The 19,406-nt window shown below is 41.5% G+C and overlaps 1 long non-coding RNA gene across 1 annotated transcript; it reads right to left on the reverse strand.

Annotated features, from left to right (window-relative positions):
• Positions 1-13,142: 13,142 nt before the first annotated feature.
• On the reverse strand, positions 13,143-18,526 carry LOC110352668 (uncharacterized). Its single transcript, XR_003498903.3, has 2 exons — positions 18,171-18,526; positions 13,143-15,223 (listed from the first exon to the last, which is right to left on the reverse strand). It is a non-coding gene; the product is annotated as an uncharacterized lncRNA (long non-coding RNA).
• Between the last annotated feature and the right edge of the window lie 880 nt (positions 18,527-19,406).

The raw sequence follows: 19,406 nt of genomic DNA on the forward strand, positions 1-19,406 counted from the left end.
GTGCCAGTTGATGGAAGAGAACGTCCCCAGCTGGATACAAAGGGGCAGATCAGCTACCCTGAATTATCTTACCTGTGAAAGCCAAACTAATTGGAGAGCACGGGTAACACAGCTTTGGCATTCTCCAGCACTGTACAGCTCAGCAGCAGCAACCACCAGCACCAGCTCAGTGGGCAGCAGGCAGCAGCACTGGGCTGGCATGGGGCGGCGTGCCTGGCATTGTGGCTCCCTCAGCCCTGCAACCCCAACACCTCTCACCAGCAGCCGAGTTGCACTGCTGCTGGTGCCATGGGGCTTCCAGACAAGAATTGCCATCGTGCATCACGTCAGGCCAAAGGATCCCTCTGAACATACACGTAGGAGGCAGGAGAGCTTCACCTGTCTTCCTGTCGCTATTTTGGGTGAAGAAGGCTGAAAATGATTTCTGGGAAAAAATAGATAAATAAATAACAGGGAACCTAGACCAGGAGTTGCAAAAAAATAAAATCCCTTCATGACATCTGACTATGCTTTCAAATGAACAAAGTGTAAAAAGAGGAGGCCAATATTGTAAGGTTAATTTATATCTGAGCAACTACAACCTTTCTATGGGAAGCAAAGCAAAATGCCACTCTCACACAGTCTGGATTTTCTCCAGGGCAGCAATCTGCTTTACTCCAGCTTATTTTCTGGTAGGTATGTTCATCAAGTCACATTCACAGGACACTGCATGAGCACAAAGTTCCTTTAATAATTGGTGGAAGAGTGTTGAACAGCCATATAAGCAGTTCAGGATAAAGCATAATAGAAAATTCTCTCAAGGCAATTTCTGGCACACAATGTCTCCAGATAGCATTGTAGAGCCTTCTGCACATCCCAAGGAAGATATGTAGAATAAAATCGGCCCACTCCTGGAGGGGAAAAAAAAAAAAAAGAGAGAGAGAGACAAAAGAAAAAAGTGTATCACAAATATGTGGACTGATTCTGTTTTTTAAGCAAAACATAAGCTAAATAGGTGTAAAGGAAACCTGCAGGCCCAGTCCCTGCCAGCCCTTCTTGCCCTGTGACGAGCAGGGGTGATGCCAGAGGTGCCTCCCACTGCCCCTGCTCAGAGCAGCAAGGTGCCGGGCAGGCAAGCCTAGGATTGACAAGGCTGAAAAGCCTGCTGAAAGTCACTCAAGGTCATTTCAGTAAAGATGGAAGAACAGGTTAAGTAATCCAAATAAAAGCTGTGTTTATATTTTAGATGTTTAAAGTTTGATATACTTGAAAAGGAACGGCTTAAACAGACTTGCAAAGCCAGCCTGGTGTTACACTAATTACTCTAAACGAATTCACCAAAGTGTGCAAACTGCTGAGTCTGTACTATAAAAACCTTCCATAAATACCAGGCACTGGAATCCAAAATGCTTCAGCTCGTCCTTAGCAGACAGGATTATCATAGCAACTCTCAGTGTGCTCATAGTATATACGTAGAGAAGCATTAGCAATTTAACCGTACTGTTGGTATAAACACATAAGGCCTGAAACCATACCACTGCCATCATCGGGAATAGTCCTGCCTTCATCTAGCCATATACTTATTTAAAAACCATTGTTCTCTTTGCAAACATTTAAAACTAATCAGCACTTTCTATACTTCAACAAACAGAGCATGTGTGCCGTGCTACCTCTGTGCATTTCACCGTAGCAATGCCCTGTAATTTTGTAAATTGTTTACTCCTGCAAAAGTCTATGGAAACAAAATAGGATTTTACAGAACATTTAAAAGCATAGTTTTATCAATAAGAAGCACACAAAAATGGCCTGATCTCTAAGCAAATAGACAACTCTGATTAAAAGAAAATTGAATAAAAGCACTCTAAAATGCTAAACTCAGCCATCACAGATAAGAAATGCTGCCATATGCTTCTGCATAGCTTTGCTCTCATTCAGCAGTCACAGGGATCAACAAAACATTGTTAGGAATTATTTCAGTTAGCATGGATGATACTGCAGAGATTATATTGATTAAACCAATAAATCCCAAGCACAGATCAAAAGCATCTGATACAGAGAAAGAAAGCTGAGTAAAAGACGGGAAGTGCTGCCAAGAAGATTTGCAAAGGTTCCACCAGTCCAGCGTGGCTGGCAAGCCCTGTGTGCTAGCAGAAAGCAGTACATCCTGAGAAGCGGGGCTGCTGCCAGGTAAGGACACCCATGGGTGAGCCCCTGGCGCCAGCCACACGGGTGAGGATGTGACACCGCTGTCACCCTGTGGCTGTGCTGGGTGGAGGTGTCATAGAAGCACAGCACAGAATGGCTAGGGTTACCTCAAAGATCATCTAGTTCCAACCCCCTGTGGTGCTAGCACCTGCCTCAGGGAGAGCAGTGACCTCGCGGGAGCTCAGGGACCTCCCCCAGAGGCAGCTCTGCAGAGCCCTTCCCCTCCGGGCCAGTGCAGGTGGTGGCACTGGTCACTGAGCATTAGCATCTCCTGGCCCTCCTTGTGTCTGGCACCCGCCTGCATACATGGAGTCATAGCATCACAGAGTTATTAAGATAGGAAAAGACTTCCATGGGCACAGCTTCTATCATTACTTTACCTGTGATACCATGTTTTCATTCTGTCATTTTTAGAAAAGTGGTGCAATCATTAGGAAGAGTGAAGTGAAGTGAAGTGAAATGGCATAAGGACTATTCAGAGGTGTCAAAGAGAAACATGCAGAGAGATACCTTTCCCTTACCAGCCAGCTGCTTACCAGACGATGGCAATGCAAATGAGCTACAAGTAAGAAAGAGGTCAGTAATTCTGACCACAGATTTTAGAGAAAAGCCTTTTTCAGAAATGCACTTTTAAAAGTAGAGAGAAGATGTTTACTGTAATTCATTTCACATAGTGTCTTTCTTCCTGCTCTAAAGGAGGTGACAGCATATGAATGACAATCTGACAATCACAAGTGGCATTACCTCAGAAAATCAGCAAACCAGGAAATCACAGAATCACAGAATTGTAGGGGTTGGAAGGGACCTTGAGAGACCATCGTGTCCAACCCCCCTACTGCAAAAAGTGAAATAATCCTACTGTCATTGGAGGAAATACAAATGTAAGCAGAAACAACAGACAGACCTTCAAAAAAACCTATGAAAATCATTGCCAATGTATATAACTGAGATTGAACATTTGATAGGATTCAGAAAAATACAGATATGTATATGGGTGCTGAGAAAAAATGCTGTGATTTCAATAGGATTTTATGGAAGACAATATAAACACTTTTACTTTAGCAAAGGTTTCCATAATTACCAATTTCTGTGTTTTTCCTATCCCTTCTGAAGCATCTGAACCTGGTAAATTGTAGAAGAAAGAATAACAACACAGATGGATCACAGATCTGATCTCATATATCAGTCCCTAAAATTTTAGTAATAAGATGAGACTCAACTGGAAATAAATGAAAACTATTAAGCAAGGTGGAAAAGCACGTATTGAATAGGAAATGCAAACCTAGAAAGGTAGTAAAAGCTAGAGACCCTGGGGCTGGATTGGACAGTAAATTAGAAATGAAAATGCAATAGAATTTGGCAGCAAAAAAGGTCAATGCGATTTGGGACTATATGTGCCAAGAGTTTCCTTCACAGAGCGGGGAGGATAGAGCCCATTACCAATTTTGTAGATTTAAGTCGCTTGAGTAAGTTTCAAATCAATATCCAAATATTTGGATGCTTAACTAAATCAAACCTGAAAACCCTTTTGGAGTCTCACTTTGGTTCCTAACATCTTTATGTTTGGTCTCTTTTCTGAGAATTCAATCTGTTGAAAAAAAATAAAAATGAATCTTTCAAGATAAGCATCTGCAGTTGACAAGAGGCTATTGTGATAAGCTGGGGGATGGCTTAGCATCCTTGCAAACTGGGATTTTGGAAATAGAAAAAAAATCTTTGCTTTTAGTAACACATTTCAGATGCCTGAGAACACAGCCATTGGTTCTCAGAACTTCTGTTTTAGTTACTCCCAAGCCAAACCACAGCTATTTTACTTTAACAATACTTTCTTCTGATACCCATTACCCCGGCCATTAGATAGCACACACCAGTAAGTAAAGAGGAGTCTCCAAGTATGATATAAAATAGCCCTTTCACTTCCGAAGTCCCAGCAGCAACCTTCCCATTGCCAGAGCTCCATTTACTGTCATTTACTAATCCATAACAAGAAAAACGTCCAGTGGACAAGATTTTCTGCAGGTTTTCCTCTGAAATGCAAAGTCCTTAACATACTGAGCGAGGACTAAGCTTCAGAGCCATCCGCTTCCTCTAAAAATAATCTTACTCATACTTAATGCCACAAGTATTTAGATATTATGGTGCAGTGAATAGTAAGAATTATTTCATCTTTGAATGCGTAGGTGTTGCGCTCCTTTTATAACCAAAATTACATCTTTCAGCTGTTCATTATTGTTTGATGTAACTAAATCTTCAATGTCAGGGAAGTTAAAATCACTTCTGCCTAGACATTCACTAGTAATTTTCTTTGAAGAAGGTAGAAATTTATTTGACATGACCTAATGATTGAACTAAGTAGGTTTTCTTCAAGCCATCCACCAAGCGAGACATATTTACTTTGTGCGCTCTAGAGTTGCATTATAAATGTTTCTTGTAAGTACAATGAAGGAAGCTTTAAATGACCACATATTGTTGAGACAAATCCAGTGCTAAAACCTTGCTGTTTTTTTGAGACGTGTCTTGAGCTGGCTTTGACCCAGCGGGACTGAGTGCCAAAACAACACTACTTCACACCTGGTACATCTTCAGGGAATTGGGTTTGAGGCAAGGACTCTGTCCTCAGCAGTGCCATCCAATGCCAGCATCAGCACCATTGCCAAATTGTTTTACAGTTGCTCCAAAATAAAACAGCATTACAATACGCGAACATCTGAGACAACGGAGTTCAAAATGAGAACCAGGTTCAAAAATGAGAACTGGGTTTGCCAGTAGACATCCCATTTAATGGGATGGAGAACTGGGACTGCCCTAAATAGGTGGGATGGCTACTACTGCTCCTATGCATGGTGAGTCCATGAGAGCTGCAGGAATGATGCTTTCCCTGATGACCCAGCAGGCTTTGAACAGCTGAGGTTCACAGCTTCCAAGGTCCCTTAAAGCCTCCATATTCTGACTCCACAGCTGTAATTCTTGCTTTCTTTCAACTGCTTTGTAAGAAAGTCACAATTATTTCTTGCTGGTCGAACTCTTTTAATTTTGCTATTGTTCCTTTTGACCTAAGCCGCAAGTTAACTGAGACCCAAATTATGTCTGTTGGATACAGCAAAGCACGTAGCAAGTAACCTTAAAAAATAGGAGATTGTTTAAAAGAAATACCAAAAAAGCTTGGTGCTGCTAGTTATACTCAGTCTTCAATTCTTGGTCATTACACCAATAAATTATAGGCTCAAATAAATGTACTCTTTTCTGGTTTCCTGGAAGATGGCAACAAAAACCTGCAAAAATTATCTAATTGTCAGTCTCAGTACATTAATACATGGAAATCTGTATTCGGCATCAAACTACTCAAGGAGAAAATGATGCTGAAGGAACTCTTGCTCAGCATCACCCCAAAATGTTCCCCTCCATTCCATACCAGCTGCAAAGACAGCTAATGATGATGATGGAATGGTTTGCTGACTATTACAGAAGGGATTGATGTACCTTAAACTGTCCCAAATGGCAATGGTTGCTCTGTGATGTGGGCAGAAAGGTCAGAAATAATGGAACTTTGCTATGAAGCTGTTCCCAGTAACACATAGCAAACTCAGGGGCAGCTCCCCCTGTTTCTCTGAGGAAATAAAGCTTTGCTTCGTTTCCTGACTCTGCACCTTTGATTACTACAGAGGTTCCTGCTCCCTGCATTGCACAGTGGTGAGCCTAATTACTGGCAGTTGCAAACTTAGGAGTCTGTCATTAAAAATTCTCTGGAAGTCACACTACTAAGCATTTAGTGGAAATCAGAATGAAGATGCATTACAATGAGGATATCCATCTGAAAACCAAATTGTAATTAAAAAAAAAAAAAAGAAAGAAAAAGGAAAGTTATCATTTGGTAGGGAGGGTTGACTAAAGTGCATTACAAGTTAATTTTTAAATCAACTACAATAAAATAATGCAGTGGTTGCTATACAGATCAGAGTGAGGCAGGCAGGAAATTAAAAACTAAGATTTCTACCTGAACTCATCTGATACCCATGAAATACCCTATTCATTATAATGTTAAACAAATGGGACTCTGTCAGACCTTCAGGTGGTGTAAATTAAGAGATCTTCCATTTGTTTCAGTGTAACAGTAGCTATTTACACCAACAGAGAAAGCATGGCTTGAAGTCTTTGTCTTCACATTTAATCTTTTGTCTTTTGCTAAGCCATCAAAAGACATTCTTACAAAAAATTACTCTTATTAATTTTATCAGGCTTCTGAGGCTGGAAGCATGGAGTCTGATTTATATCTTGGCTAAGCTGGTATAAAATTGGAGGCACTCACTGCTCTGGTGGCAGTACACTGAACTTATCCCAAGCAGCTGAGATAATCTGCTGACAACCCTCCAGGGTTTCTTTTTGAGTTGAGAGACCACATTGAAACATTGATGAAGAGCAAGTACTGCCTGGCTTCCTTCACACCAGCAATCCAGGTAGACCCATTTACTCTTCCTGGACCCTAAAATGGTAAGGTTTTCTCTGCAGAACTTCACACTGGGGATAAATCAGTATATTGCAGACACAACTGAACACACGGCTCTTAGATAAACCTTTGAAAAGGACTTTCTAAATCATACATTTATGACAGAGAGAACTCTTTCTTTTTTTTTTTTTTTTTAATTTAAAACTCAAACCCACCAGTGATTCATTTATTCACTCCATAATTTCTGCCACGTAAGCCCCTCAGTAGTCATGTAGCTCTTCAAAAATAACTTGAAACACCCTGTTGGAATGCTCAGCCACAGCCGCTGCACAGCCACGTGAAGCAGGAAATGGCCGGCACGCCGCTGGTGATGATGGGACTGCAGCCGGGGCTGTGGGAATGGGACGGGACATGGGGCTGCAGCCAGGGCCTCTGGCCAGGAGATGGCACGGGACAAGGGCCCCTGGCCGTGAGGATGGCACGGGACACCGGAGTGCCCCCGAGCAAGGCGACTGCTGCCACCCGCCAGGCCTCTGCAGAACTCCAGAAGTCCCCAGGCCCTGTGCGTCAGGAGCAGCGGGTCTCTGCCATGGGCAGGTATCTAAGATATCTTCCTCCTGCAGTCCCACCACCACAGGAGCTGGTTTTTGCTCTTTCATGGTGCCGCGAAGCAGGGAACAGCCTCTCCCACGCTGTCAGACGGGGAGCCAGTGCCTCGTGCAGCTGTGGCTGTCTCGCGTGCTCTGGCAGTAACTCACGCCTCTGCGTTCCTGTGAGAAGGCAGGGATCTGTGCACCTGTACGACTTGTCCAACACCCGGCAGGCTGTCTATTGCAGAATGAGATAGTGAACAGAGGTAGGATAAGAGGTAGGCTGGCAACTGACTGACCTCATGCCTGCTGTGCTGTTGCTTCGTTTAGCTGCTGATCCAGCAGACAATAGATGGTTTGTAACAATGGCTGTCTGCGCAGGGATGGAAGACCTCTGTAGTGCAGCAGAAGTGACACAGCAGATGATAACATCATGAAAACAAAGGAGTGAGAAGATGAAATTGGAAAAGCAGTGAACAGTGGGCATGCAAATGGGATTTCAGAAGAGAGATTAATTAGAATTTATATTGATTAGGGGAATCACAAACCTATTTGAAACATGCTTATCATACATGAACATGAATTGCTGTCTATTCCATGGTTACACACCAGGGCTCATAGCGATGCGACACAGTCCTACTGTACTGGAGCATGCCCTTCTGCTCTAGTATGGAAATCTCATTGAAACACATGCTATCGAAATACAGCATATAGTTACCTTCAGTCACAAAAAAGAGCTGTGTTATAAAGCAAGCAGGAGCTCCATCCATAGCCAACATAATATATTCAGAGACAAATCCACCATGGTCCCAGTCTCCTCTCATTCATTCAGAGATATCTAGAAGTGGAAAGCTGCAAGGTATCTGCACTGTCAGATGGAGCACCTATGGACACTCGAACAAAAAACAAGCAACATGCCATGCTTGATGAAAATCAGTCCTGAAGTTTGCCCAAAGGCTACAAAGGGGCAATGAGCCTTGTAATGCTAACATCTCCCTTGGGCAGCATGGAAGGACTGCAGGTTAGAAACTGTTTTCAGTCCTAGTCTTGGCCAGTATGAGTACATGCCCCACCCAAGAAATCTTTAATGTTCAGAGGCTTCGTATCAAATCATTTTTACATCTTTTGTTTAAAGGCTGTGCTATAGTGAAGCAGGAGGAGGTGAGCAGCCCTGTTTTGGTCCTGCAGCCTCTGCTCATGCCCAGATTTAGACGACGGCTGGGGCTTTGGTAAAGGGAGATGCCTCTTGTGGGAAACTTCCAAGCTGTACGCCCACAGCAGTCCTGATGGGCCCCACCTGCACTACCTGGTGCAGGGCAGCCCTGGCTGGCTGCAGAAGACACAATGCCCTGCACTGCTGCCCAGGGACCAGAGTGATGGGCTGAAAACCACTGACATTGATCAAGAATGAGAGCATCCAGGGAACCCATTTTAAAATAAAATTATCAACTGTTTGTGAATATACTTTCACGCTGGCATATACCATTTTTCTGCTTCTGGTAAGGCTCAGCGACTTCAAACACAGGTTTCAGAGCCTTTCCCCTTTTTGTATTGGGATAAGAAGGTTTTTATAAGGGGGTGGCACCAATTTTTTCACAGTTGTATTCCATGCCAGGCTTTCTTTGCTAAATATCAACCATGTGTTACTAGAGTACTGACCGCTCTTAGTTTATGTTCTTTTGTACTTTTCTCCTTAAACCATGCCCATCACATCCTGGTGATAACATTCAAGTGGTTCTCAAGATGCACTTTATGTATCATTTTCTCTCCAAGAGTTCTGATGACTTTGTAAGCTAATTAAAATAAAGCTTCAAAGGGTTTTCGTAATAGATTATAATATCTTTGGTTTCATGACATCTGTTAAAATTTACAACTAAGGATGTCATTTTTGGTGAAAAGTATGTTCTTTTACATCCAGCCCATTTATTTATGTATTTATTTAGTGACAGAGCATCTAATTTGTAAGAGACATGCAAAGGCAATCATTAATCATACATTTGTCATCCAGCACCTTCCCCAGCAGTTAACTAAAAATCTGCAGACAAGCTGTTTGAATGTTCTGAAGCCAGTCACTGAAAACTTGCAAATAAAGCTGATAATCACCTTTTTTTTTTTTTTTTTTTTTTTTTTTCCTCCCCCAAAAAAAGTCTAGCAGAGCTTTGGTAGAAGAAAACAAATTATGGGCAAATTAGACACTGGAGTCATCTGGAGTTGTCTTGTTTTTTTTTCAGACAGTCTTTGCATTCTGTTATCAGAATACTTGCAGAAAAGGTTTCATGCTTTTGTACATAATTCCTTTTAAGGAAATATCTTCTGCTGTATTCTATGCTGTAATCAATTTAAAATGCTGGCATAATCATTTAAAGCACAACATGTCTGTTCATTTGATTTGCAGTTTGCCTTGATGATCATTCTTAGCCACTGAAAAAGACTCTGGACATGAAATTGTCCATGCAAGTAAGTTGTAAGTAATCTGCACAGGAGTTAATTTCACTGTCCCAAAATACCACATTCCTCTGTCTGTGTGAATATCAATGTTTTTTAAAAAATAACACAACTTCTCTTTTGCTGAAGAACTCAGCCCTGCCTTGGTCCCCAGTGGTGGTGGCTCTGTCCCCCAGTGCCCGCTGGGACACAACGCTCCTGGGAGCTCTGAACTGACAGCATGCCTGTGGCTCTTGCTTTTGGCCATATTACATACATTTTGGGGTGATCTCTCTGCATGCTTATAGTGTTGTTCTTGGGACTGGTTTCCTCCTGCAGACAGCTTCAGAGGGCAAGTTGCCTGCTTATTGCCTGGGCTGAGAATTAGAGTGTTTTGGTGTGCCTGACATGGTTGGCCACACTGAGATACAGGTATGAAGGTCATTATACATGCCAGTGATTAATGGATTAATAGATTTGCTGAGTTCTTGTCTGCAATGAATATATTTGGTGTTCAGTGTGAACCCAGGGGGTATGCAGCTTAACTTTTAAAACCTATCTTGCAGAAATTGATGAAAAGTATTGTCCATTACAAGATGGGTTAGATGCAGTGCTTCCATCCTAGAAATTCTGTGATTCTGTGATCTTCATAACAACATAGAAATACTAGTTTACGGTTTTATATCTAAAGGTTGCTGGTTTTTAAATCTTAATAATAATAATAGAAGCCTTTGTGTGGACTGTGCTGCAGCAAACTAGAAATTGTCCTTGTCAGTTGTTAATTTAAAGGTAAGCAAACGTGAATAATCCAAAATTGTCCATTATTGTGATTTGTTTCTGAAATATTACCTCTCCATTTTGGGGAATATAGACTTTGAAACATAAAACCCAACTAACTTACAGACAAATTGGGTATCCGGCAAGCAGAACAAGAATTGCATGACAGTTCCACAAGGTAGTTCTTCCAAAATGTGTTGTAAACAGCAGTGACTGTTTTCAACACCCTTAGGATTTTGAGTGAATACCCTAGAGTAGGGAGCAAATCAAAACTTAGCTAGTTGTCTCAGGGACTTGGGCCTTTATCACTTGATAAGGACCTCTTTGTAAGTTCAGAGGAAGAGTGCATTGAAACAAAGAAACCATTACTTCCCCAGTGTGTTTTCTGGCAAACTCTAAAGCAGGATTACAAAAGGAGCTGGTGAGGACAACAGCAGGTCCCCTGTGAGAGCTCCAGCCACCTAGGCTGTGTCAGACATTAACCAACATCACGTGGTGCAGGTGGAGGGAGAGGAGCTCAAGCCCTCTTTGTGCTCCAGGTCTGACACTGCCTTCAGTCACAGAACATGCTCACACTGTGTGCGGCCATAATTGTCGCTCTTTTGCATAAAAAGATACAAATATTAACCAGGTTACAAGTGAATCTCAGAAAAGTAACAGATTCATGCTAGTGCTATAAAAATGTCCTATACCTCCCATTTTAAATGTAGCAGTAAGAAAACAGCAAAGGGCATCTTTAAAAAAGATGGTTAGATCACTGATATTCTGAAGCACAAATATAGACAGAACCAGATTGCCTAGGCTACTTAACCACCTCCATGCATTGCACAACTTAGCTGACCTCAAGCCAGCCTGAAACCAGCCTGATATAGTCGAAAAACACTAAAAAAGCTTAATTTCATTTTAGCATTTTTTCCCTAAACTGTCTGGGATATTCACAGCCTCAAATACTTTGAGTTTATTGTAGATAAGGGAATTTTTGCATTATGACATGGAGTGGTTTGATACAGAACTTCCCTTGACTATCTTTCCACACACTGCACAATGCTACAAATGTAAGATATGCCAAGTAACACATAGTTAGAGCAGCTTTTTTTGAATTTCTTTTATACTACTGTGAAGTGAATTGCAACATCTTCTGAAGTAAAACACTTGCAGAAATAAAGCAGACCCCTGCAGCAGAAGGATGGTGGTATTACATTCTTTCAGCATGGTACATTATTTATTCTTTTTGAGAAAATGGCTATTAGCACACCTTGTATTTGCTTTATCACATTAGGGAAGACGTATTAGGGAAGACAGGAACCCAATAACATTCACACAATTTCAAAATCTGTTGCATAAAATGCATATATCTATGTGATATCAGCATGGGCTAGAAACATATTTCAGCATCTGGAAGCATGATAGAAGTGAACACTGCTGAATGTGAAAAAGGATCGCTGTCAAGCTACAACAATAACCTAGGCCTTGATTCATCTTGATCTCAAACATGTCTATATCTTCATGTAAATGAGTATCCCAACTCCCTATTTTATTCATTAATCATTAGTACAAGGATGACTGAACAGCAAAACATCTTTTTTTGTAATTCTTAGAAAACTGACTCCCACTTGACACTTCCACATGACATATTAAATACAAAGGCCAGAGGTACACCTATGGTCAATGCTCAGCCTACCCACCATCAGTGAGTGATCTGCTTCAGTTTCACATACACTGTATTCTTCATATGAAATTTTACTTAAAACACGTTGTGACCTTCACTTGTGGCTTGTAACCAGAATTAGGAATTAAGAAATGGGGCTCCATCCTTTGAGATCTTCGCTCCTTTCTCCCTCATCTTCACCACTCAGAACCAGCAACCTCCCTACAAGACTGTTTATCAGAGCCTCATCGTTGATCAAATATGCTACCAGAATAGCAAGCTCCTATTGTAATTCAGTGGGGCAAAGAACCTTTCTTAGTGCTCTGAGAATGCCAGAAATCACAACAGCCTCTGCAGCATCACCCAAAAGTGTGTTATTGTATTTCTGTGTTTGTCCCCTATATATTCCCCCCAAAGCATAATTGCTGTGAATTAAGGGCTTTCACTCAATCTTCTTTTAAGAATACTCTTTTTTTCATACCTATAGGAAATGGCTCATACATTCATACATAAGGAAATGTTATTAAGATTTGAGATGCTTTGGTGAAAACTCAGGCATTAAATGCAGGTGAACCACAAATGCCATGGTGCAAGGCTTGCCAGGATATTCTTACCTTCACTTCTTCCTTCAGTAAAGTGCTTCCAGAGGCAGGGCAGGGATCATTCATGCCATGATGCTTTCTAGAATCAAATCATCATTTCTGCAGTCTAGGGCAACATACATGTATATCTGAATCAAAGGGCATCTGTAGCAATAATATCAAATATGACATGGCAAGTATGAACCGGGTCTAGTAGCTAAAGACTTTTTGACTTTTTAAGATGTTCAATTGAACATTTAAAAGGTTTAGTCTCATATCAGGTCTAGAAAGCACCCTGGGGGCAGGCTTAAGTAACTGCGCCATTAGGCAGTGAGCTGCAAATTGCCTATTAAGTCTGACTGAAACTGTAAAATTGCTTTTCACAATGCAAATTAATGTAAATAAGAACAATTGGTTACACATATCACAGACTATCAAACTGATGACAGATGATGCATACTGTTGTGTTTTTTTTTCTCCTGAATTAACATAGCTTTAAAGTTAAATTTAGTGTGTATTTAAGAGAACGTTCCCAGGATAAAGTCTACCAACATGTTATAAAAAAAATGTACATCAGGATGTGTATCTTCTCTTATATTACATAGACCTGTTCTTAAGTACATCAGTAATACTTTCTTTCAAACGTAATAGAAATACCACAGAACAAGCCATTTAGCAACATCTACATCTTAACCTCATTCAGAAGAGTGAGATTATGAATCTGTTATAAAACCATTAGGAAGCAAGGGGAAAAGCTGAGCATTTCAAAAGCATCAACAAATGATCAAAGCCCCTGTGTCGACCCTTCGGGCTTCAGTCATTCACTGGTAGTAACAGCTGTGTGCAATAGCAAACACTGTCATTGCTGAGAGCTTTGACTGGGCATCATATTTTTTAAAAAATTTGTTTCAAAAATGCAATAAAATTCAAATCAGAAAGACTTCCTTTTTGGCCTCATCCAAGGTTAAATTAAGTCACACATGCACAACCAACTTAATTCCTTTGGAAGAACAAGATCTATGTCAAGTGATGAACTCTCAGTCTTAGCAGTCTACTTCTATTTCACAACTTCATCTTTTAGGAATGTTTCACACTGACAGTAAGGAGCAGACTTACTTCTGCAGTCAGAGCTGAGTTTGCCTATTTAGTGGTAAGGGAGTTGTTCTTATCAGGGATTTTTCTTATCAGAATTAACATATGTTATCTGAATTTTTACATTCCCATTAGCAACAGAAATATCTGTCATAAGTTTATTACAGACTCTTGCATAAATCAGATATCCTGATAGCTCCCCAGGGGCTGCTGCTTCCAGCCTCTACATCCATTACCCAGGTAAAGGGGGCATGGGTAAGCAGAGTGTTTGATAAGAGCTGCCCATACTGCCCACACATGCGGGCAAGGGTGGCTGTGGGGCTGCGTTCCCAGCACCATGCACCCATCTCAGCCCCGTGCCACAGACCGTGATGCCCCACGCAAAGGGCACGGGAGTGGCCGAGCCCAATGCCCTCCCCAGAGCAGCAGCCTGCCAAAGGGTGCTGTGACCATCCCTTATTCCCTTTGGAAATGGGCAGAGGCAGGTCTTAGAGGAAGGCTGAGATTACCCTTTAGCCACACACCTCCTGGCTTGGTGTCTCAGGAAGAATGTCATCCCATTCTTTCACTGCTGTACTGCTGTGTTTTCAGCAACATTTTCTTCTCTTTTTCTGTCATTTTAATTGCTGTTTTAAAGAACTGCATTTGGAAAGAGTGTCTGGTACAAGGTGCACGGGTCAAATAAACACCATGTTTGCTTATCTTTCAGAGTAATAAATTTTAAGCAAAAAATAATTAGCCACAAGCTGGGACTGTTTTCTTTCAGCCTTGGGGACCTTTTGGTGGCAATGAGCTTTCACTTTCTCCCTCTCATTAACATATTGGTAGATGTAGATTAATTAGACAAAAGGAACTTACACCACATATGAAAACATTGACCTATATTATAGGTTGGTTCTCTCTGTGTCCTCTGGGGTTTGTTCGGGTCTTGCTGAGTTTGGCTTTGCTGAATGCATTAGAATCCTTTTATATCACATTACTCATTATCTGGAACATAACATTAAAAAAATTTAATCCCCACATCAGCCAGGCTGCCCTTCTCTTCCTATAACATTATGGCATTTACTGATACATTACAGATGAAGGCTTCATTTAAATAAAGTACAGCTTGCAAACATTTAACAAGAAGATAAAATGGCATCAACTATGCTGTATTCAGCAACTCCTCTCGTTGTTAATCCCCTGGAAATGGCTGGAAGTTCAGCGGCTTCCTGCTCGAGGGGCCAAGCAATAAGCAGCACAGCTCTGCTGGGTTCACCCATCTAAGTCACCCCTCTGCTAAGCTCTGCTTAGCGGTGTGGAGAGACCAGAGCCCTCAGTTATGAAACCTGCCTGCAGCCTTTCATCAGCTTCCAAAAGTTTTTGATGAGTCTCCACCTTGCCTCCAGGAAGTCCTTCTCCTGCATCTTCAGCAGTTTGATTGTTAAGGAGCTACATCTTCAGTGGTTGTTCCATCGGGCACTGCTCCCAAAGCTCCATAGACCTGCACCATAAATCAGAAAGGAGGCTTGGACACCTGCTTCCCAGATAATCCTGAGCCCCGGCAGGGGCTCAGACATCACCCTCTCTCATGGCCTTCCCCGACCGATGTTGTCTCTTCACATCACCCTGTTCAGATTCCCCCAGCTATAGCATTACTCGTGCTGGTAGTAAATAAGGCTCAGGTCAGCTTCTGCAGTGGATGGAAAACTGTATTCTCTCCCTGCAGGGTCATCTTGTACCCACATACCCATGGAAAAATCAGTAGCCCAGAATCTAAAAAATGGCTGGATCTGTAGTGTTTCCATTGCCCCAGGTCTCAGATGTGATTTTTACGGTCAAGTAATAATTCAATGGAAGATGATGCTGCACTCTGTATCTGAATATAGTTCCTTGACAATAGTGTTCAGCATATGCACACATGCAGAAAACCTGTATTAACTGAAAACTAAGTATAAATTGAATTCTGAAAATCAGCAAATTTGAACGTTAAAAGGCTGTTTTCTGAGCATCATGGCATTCCCTGTAAATCACTAATGATAAAATACAAGATTTTATGTCACTAGCAGACACAGATAATAGGAACAGGCCCTTCATTAGGATTTCTGAAATGCTGGAAACAGCACCCTCTGTACATAAAATCATACTGATTTATTTTAATGCATGTTGTAAGTAAATTCTTAACAGATGGATGGAGCACCAGAAGGGTAACACAAGGGAGTCAGCAGGTGGACAGAGAAGCCAAGAATGGACTGGCACTGATCAGATTATCAAATCCAAATACCTTGAGACAAGCACAAGCTGCCCACAAAATAGGCTGGCACTGACGAGATAAACAAGCAAAAATAGCATAGAGATGCAGACCTTTCATAGCATCCTTCTCCAGACCCAGGGATCCTTCCTGGAGACTAAAGCATTGCCACAGAGATTTCCAACAGCCTTTCCCCATGTGCCCAAGGCTGATGAGGCCACAAGATAGGAGACAAAGTGCTGTTGATTCCCACAAACACATGACAAGTCTCTTTCACTATTTATATTTATTAAAAATAAATTAATTAATTAATTAAAGAGGGAATTCTAACTCTGGCTCCAAACCAGCAGAGCTCTCACCTACACACTTAGCTCACATCATATACGCTGGCCCATTGGACTTAGTAAGGGCATTCAACTTGCGTAAATGACAGTAATGGCCTTACTGAGAAACAAAGAAACAGAAAATTCACAATGTTAAGTGCTAAAGACAAGGAGACTCAAAACTTGCAGAAGAAATCAATCATTTTTGGTCTCTTTTCTACTCTAATGATTGTAGGTGTTGATGTAACAATTACAAAGAAACATTTTGATAAGAACTTGTAATATATATGTCAGTAGTAACTTTTAGCAAGGTATAACCTGAGGGTCAATCAGTGTGTGCCATTCCACTTGTTACTTTGCATTTTTATACATATCTCTTGACAAATATTTTTATATCAGAAAAGATTGTTTATGATGTTTGGGAGAAAAAGAGCTTTAAGTCGCTACACCAAAACCCGAACTATAACTGAAGATTTAGTTTCATTCTCTTATCCTTGAAAGTAATTATTTACTCAAAACACATTTCCAAAGGTGATCTATTATATCTGTGTTACACATCTGCAAAAAGTCAAGGAGTTATGCTTGTCAAAAGAGATGTAAAAGCCTAACATACTAAAATGCAACTGAAACAGCCTTTTGCTATCTTATAAACATTGCCTGGATTAAATCTTGCCTTGTCCCTTGCCGTTGAGAGAATTTGCACATGATTTAATAACATCTAGATGGGATTACTGTAATTCCTTGTTTGCAACTCGGCCAGCATCACCATTACAGAATCTGCATTTTTTGCTCAACACCACAGCTTGAACCACCTAAAAGCAGGTCTGTCACAAGGCTTTGATACGAGTCCCTCCTCTTGCCACAACACAACATACCTGTCAAGAGTTCAAGACACAAAGAGACTTGAGAACAGATTACTGAAGTGAATTTTTAACTACACACTAAATTCATTAATGTCTCATCTTGTAGTCCAATGAGAACCATTAAATTCAAGTGAAGTCAGCCAAAGACAGTGAATCTCAGAAGCCCAAGTAACACGGAAGGGGATTCTTCTTTCACAGCCAGCCTCACAGAAAGCTCTAGCTCTTTTCCCAAGCTTTCTTTTAAGCCCTTGCTTAAATTTAGCAGCCTGGCATGTTGCAGGTGATGGAGTGGAGCCTGCACATGGACCTGCGGGCACCATGCCTGTGATGCTCATGTCTTAAGGACTGCAGGAGCAGTGTGACTATTCAAAACCAAACATCAGAGAACCAGTGAAAATATCATGACCAAAGTCTACAGGCTGAAACAAGGACAAGGCAAGCTTTTTCATCAAACCAAAATCCCTCCCAAGTAGCTTGTTGCCTCGACAAAACACGATACTGCTCCAGTGTTTGACCTTACCCCTTCTTAAACACTGGAGCAGTTACGCTAAGTGTGCACCACTGCTATGCTGGACCAACCCTTCTCACCCCAAACTCTCAATGCCTCCATGGCCTTGTGGTCAGATAATAGGCAAGTAAAATACCTCCCTCAGTCAGGGCTCACGAACAGTGACAGGAAATAGCATTCAGCTTGTGTGCAGCACAGAGGAGGCTAGACAGCACAAAGTAAAAAGTTAATCAGTTGTTCTAGAAAAGATGCCAAGAGAAAAGTTAATCCTTGCACATATGCTGGACTTGCAGTGAAGCAGGGAACACTTACTGGAGGGCTGGTATATGCATCTTTGGAATGACAAGTCTGCTCCTCCCAGCCCCAGAGATGTATCTGCTGGGAATACAGCCAGGGATGCCATTTGTGGATTATAGTTAAATGTTAAATAGCTAATAATGGACATCCTGGGGAACCCCCTGCTCCCTCCCCCCCACCCCCAAAAAAGAAGAAACCTCTGTACCCACCGTTACAAAGTGCCCAAAAATCAGCATGAAAGCAATTTCCACATATGTGCTGTCACTGTACTCCTGCACATTTTGCAACAGAGCATTTAAAAGGTCAAATAAAAAGACTTTGTTTGCAATGTAAAAGTCAATGACTTGAAAACATGTTACACAAGTAATCTGCAGGCACCAAGCGGTACCTCCTTCAAGCTGCCTTGCCATGCTGATTGCAGTGCAATTTACACAGCTGGGCAGGCCGACAGGTGGCCAAAGCATGCCAGGCAGGTGGCTGCCTGTTAGAGAGTGAAGGATGATGCAAGAGAGAACATTTCCCAGGGAATGAGATTTCATCGGCTATTAACACAGGCAACTGCCAATAGCAGGTGACCGTAAGTACAGGGGGCCATAAATACAGGTTTCACTGTAATGCAGGACACTCACAATAACCATCTCATCATGACAACTGTCTCCTGCATAAGGAAAGCCAGAAGCTGCCCCTTCATCCCAGAACTTAAAAAATCCCTCTGGTGGGTAGAAGTGGAGTGTCTAAAAACATCTGCAGACGCATGACGAATGCAACCTGCAGAGAAGTGCGCAGTTGAGTTTTACTGCTGCTAACCCAGCACCTCAGCTGCATCTTGGGGAAGCATCTGGATTTGGTGGCAATCCAGAGCTTTGACTGTTAGGGCCATTTGAATTAGTCTTTGCTATTTCTGTGTGCACCTACCAAGATAGCCATTTGGCTAGCTAACGCAGCATTTTACAGATACCAAAGGAAGTATTATCCCCAGTTACTTCAGGCTTGCAGCATGCCTGTGATTAGGGAGAACAAGAACAGATGGAAGAGAGAAGTTAAATAAACTGGACAAGGTTATATACAAGCCATGAGTGGCAGACTCCTCTTTCTGGCCTCTTGGCTGCCCACATTTCTCATATCGTTCCTATGTGATATGGAGGATTTAAATGCTACACCAAAATATAGACCAGATAAATAAACCTGCTTGCTTAGTCACTATCAAAAAAGGTTCATCAGTTTCCTCTTGTGCAGATTCAGACAATATCTTAACATAACTCACCAACTTATGACAAAGATTTAATATTATATGTGTACAAACGAGACCAGAAACATAAAATAAAGGCTAACAAGCCACCTGCTTCATGAGACAAACATTCATAAATGTCATAAAATTTTATGCTGTCATAAAATAGTGCAACAGAAAAAAACTTCCATTATTTCACTGCAAGGGGCAAAAGCCT

The sequence above is a fragment of the Anas platyrhynchos genome, chromosome 8, assembly GCF_047663525.1.
Source record: "Anas platyrhynchos isolate ZD024472 breed Pekin duck chromosome 8, IASCAAS_PekinDuck_T2T, whole genome shotgun sequence".
Classification (NCBI taxonomy): domain Eukaryota; kingdom Metazoa; phylum Chordata; class Aves; order Anseriformes; family Anatidae; genus Anas; species Anas platyrhynchos.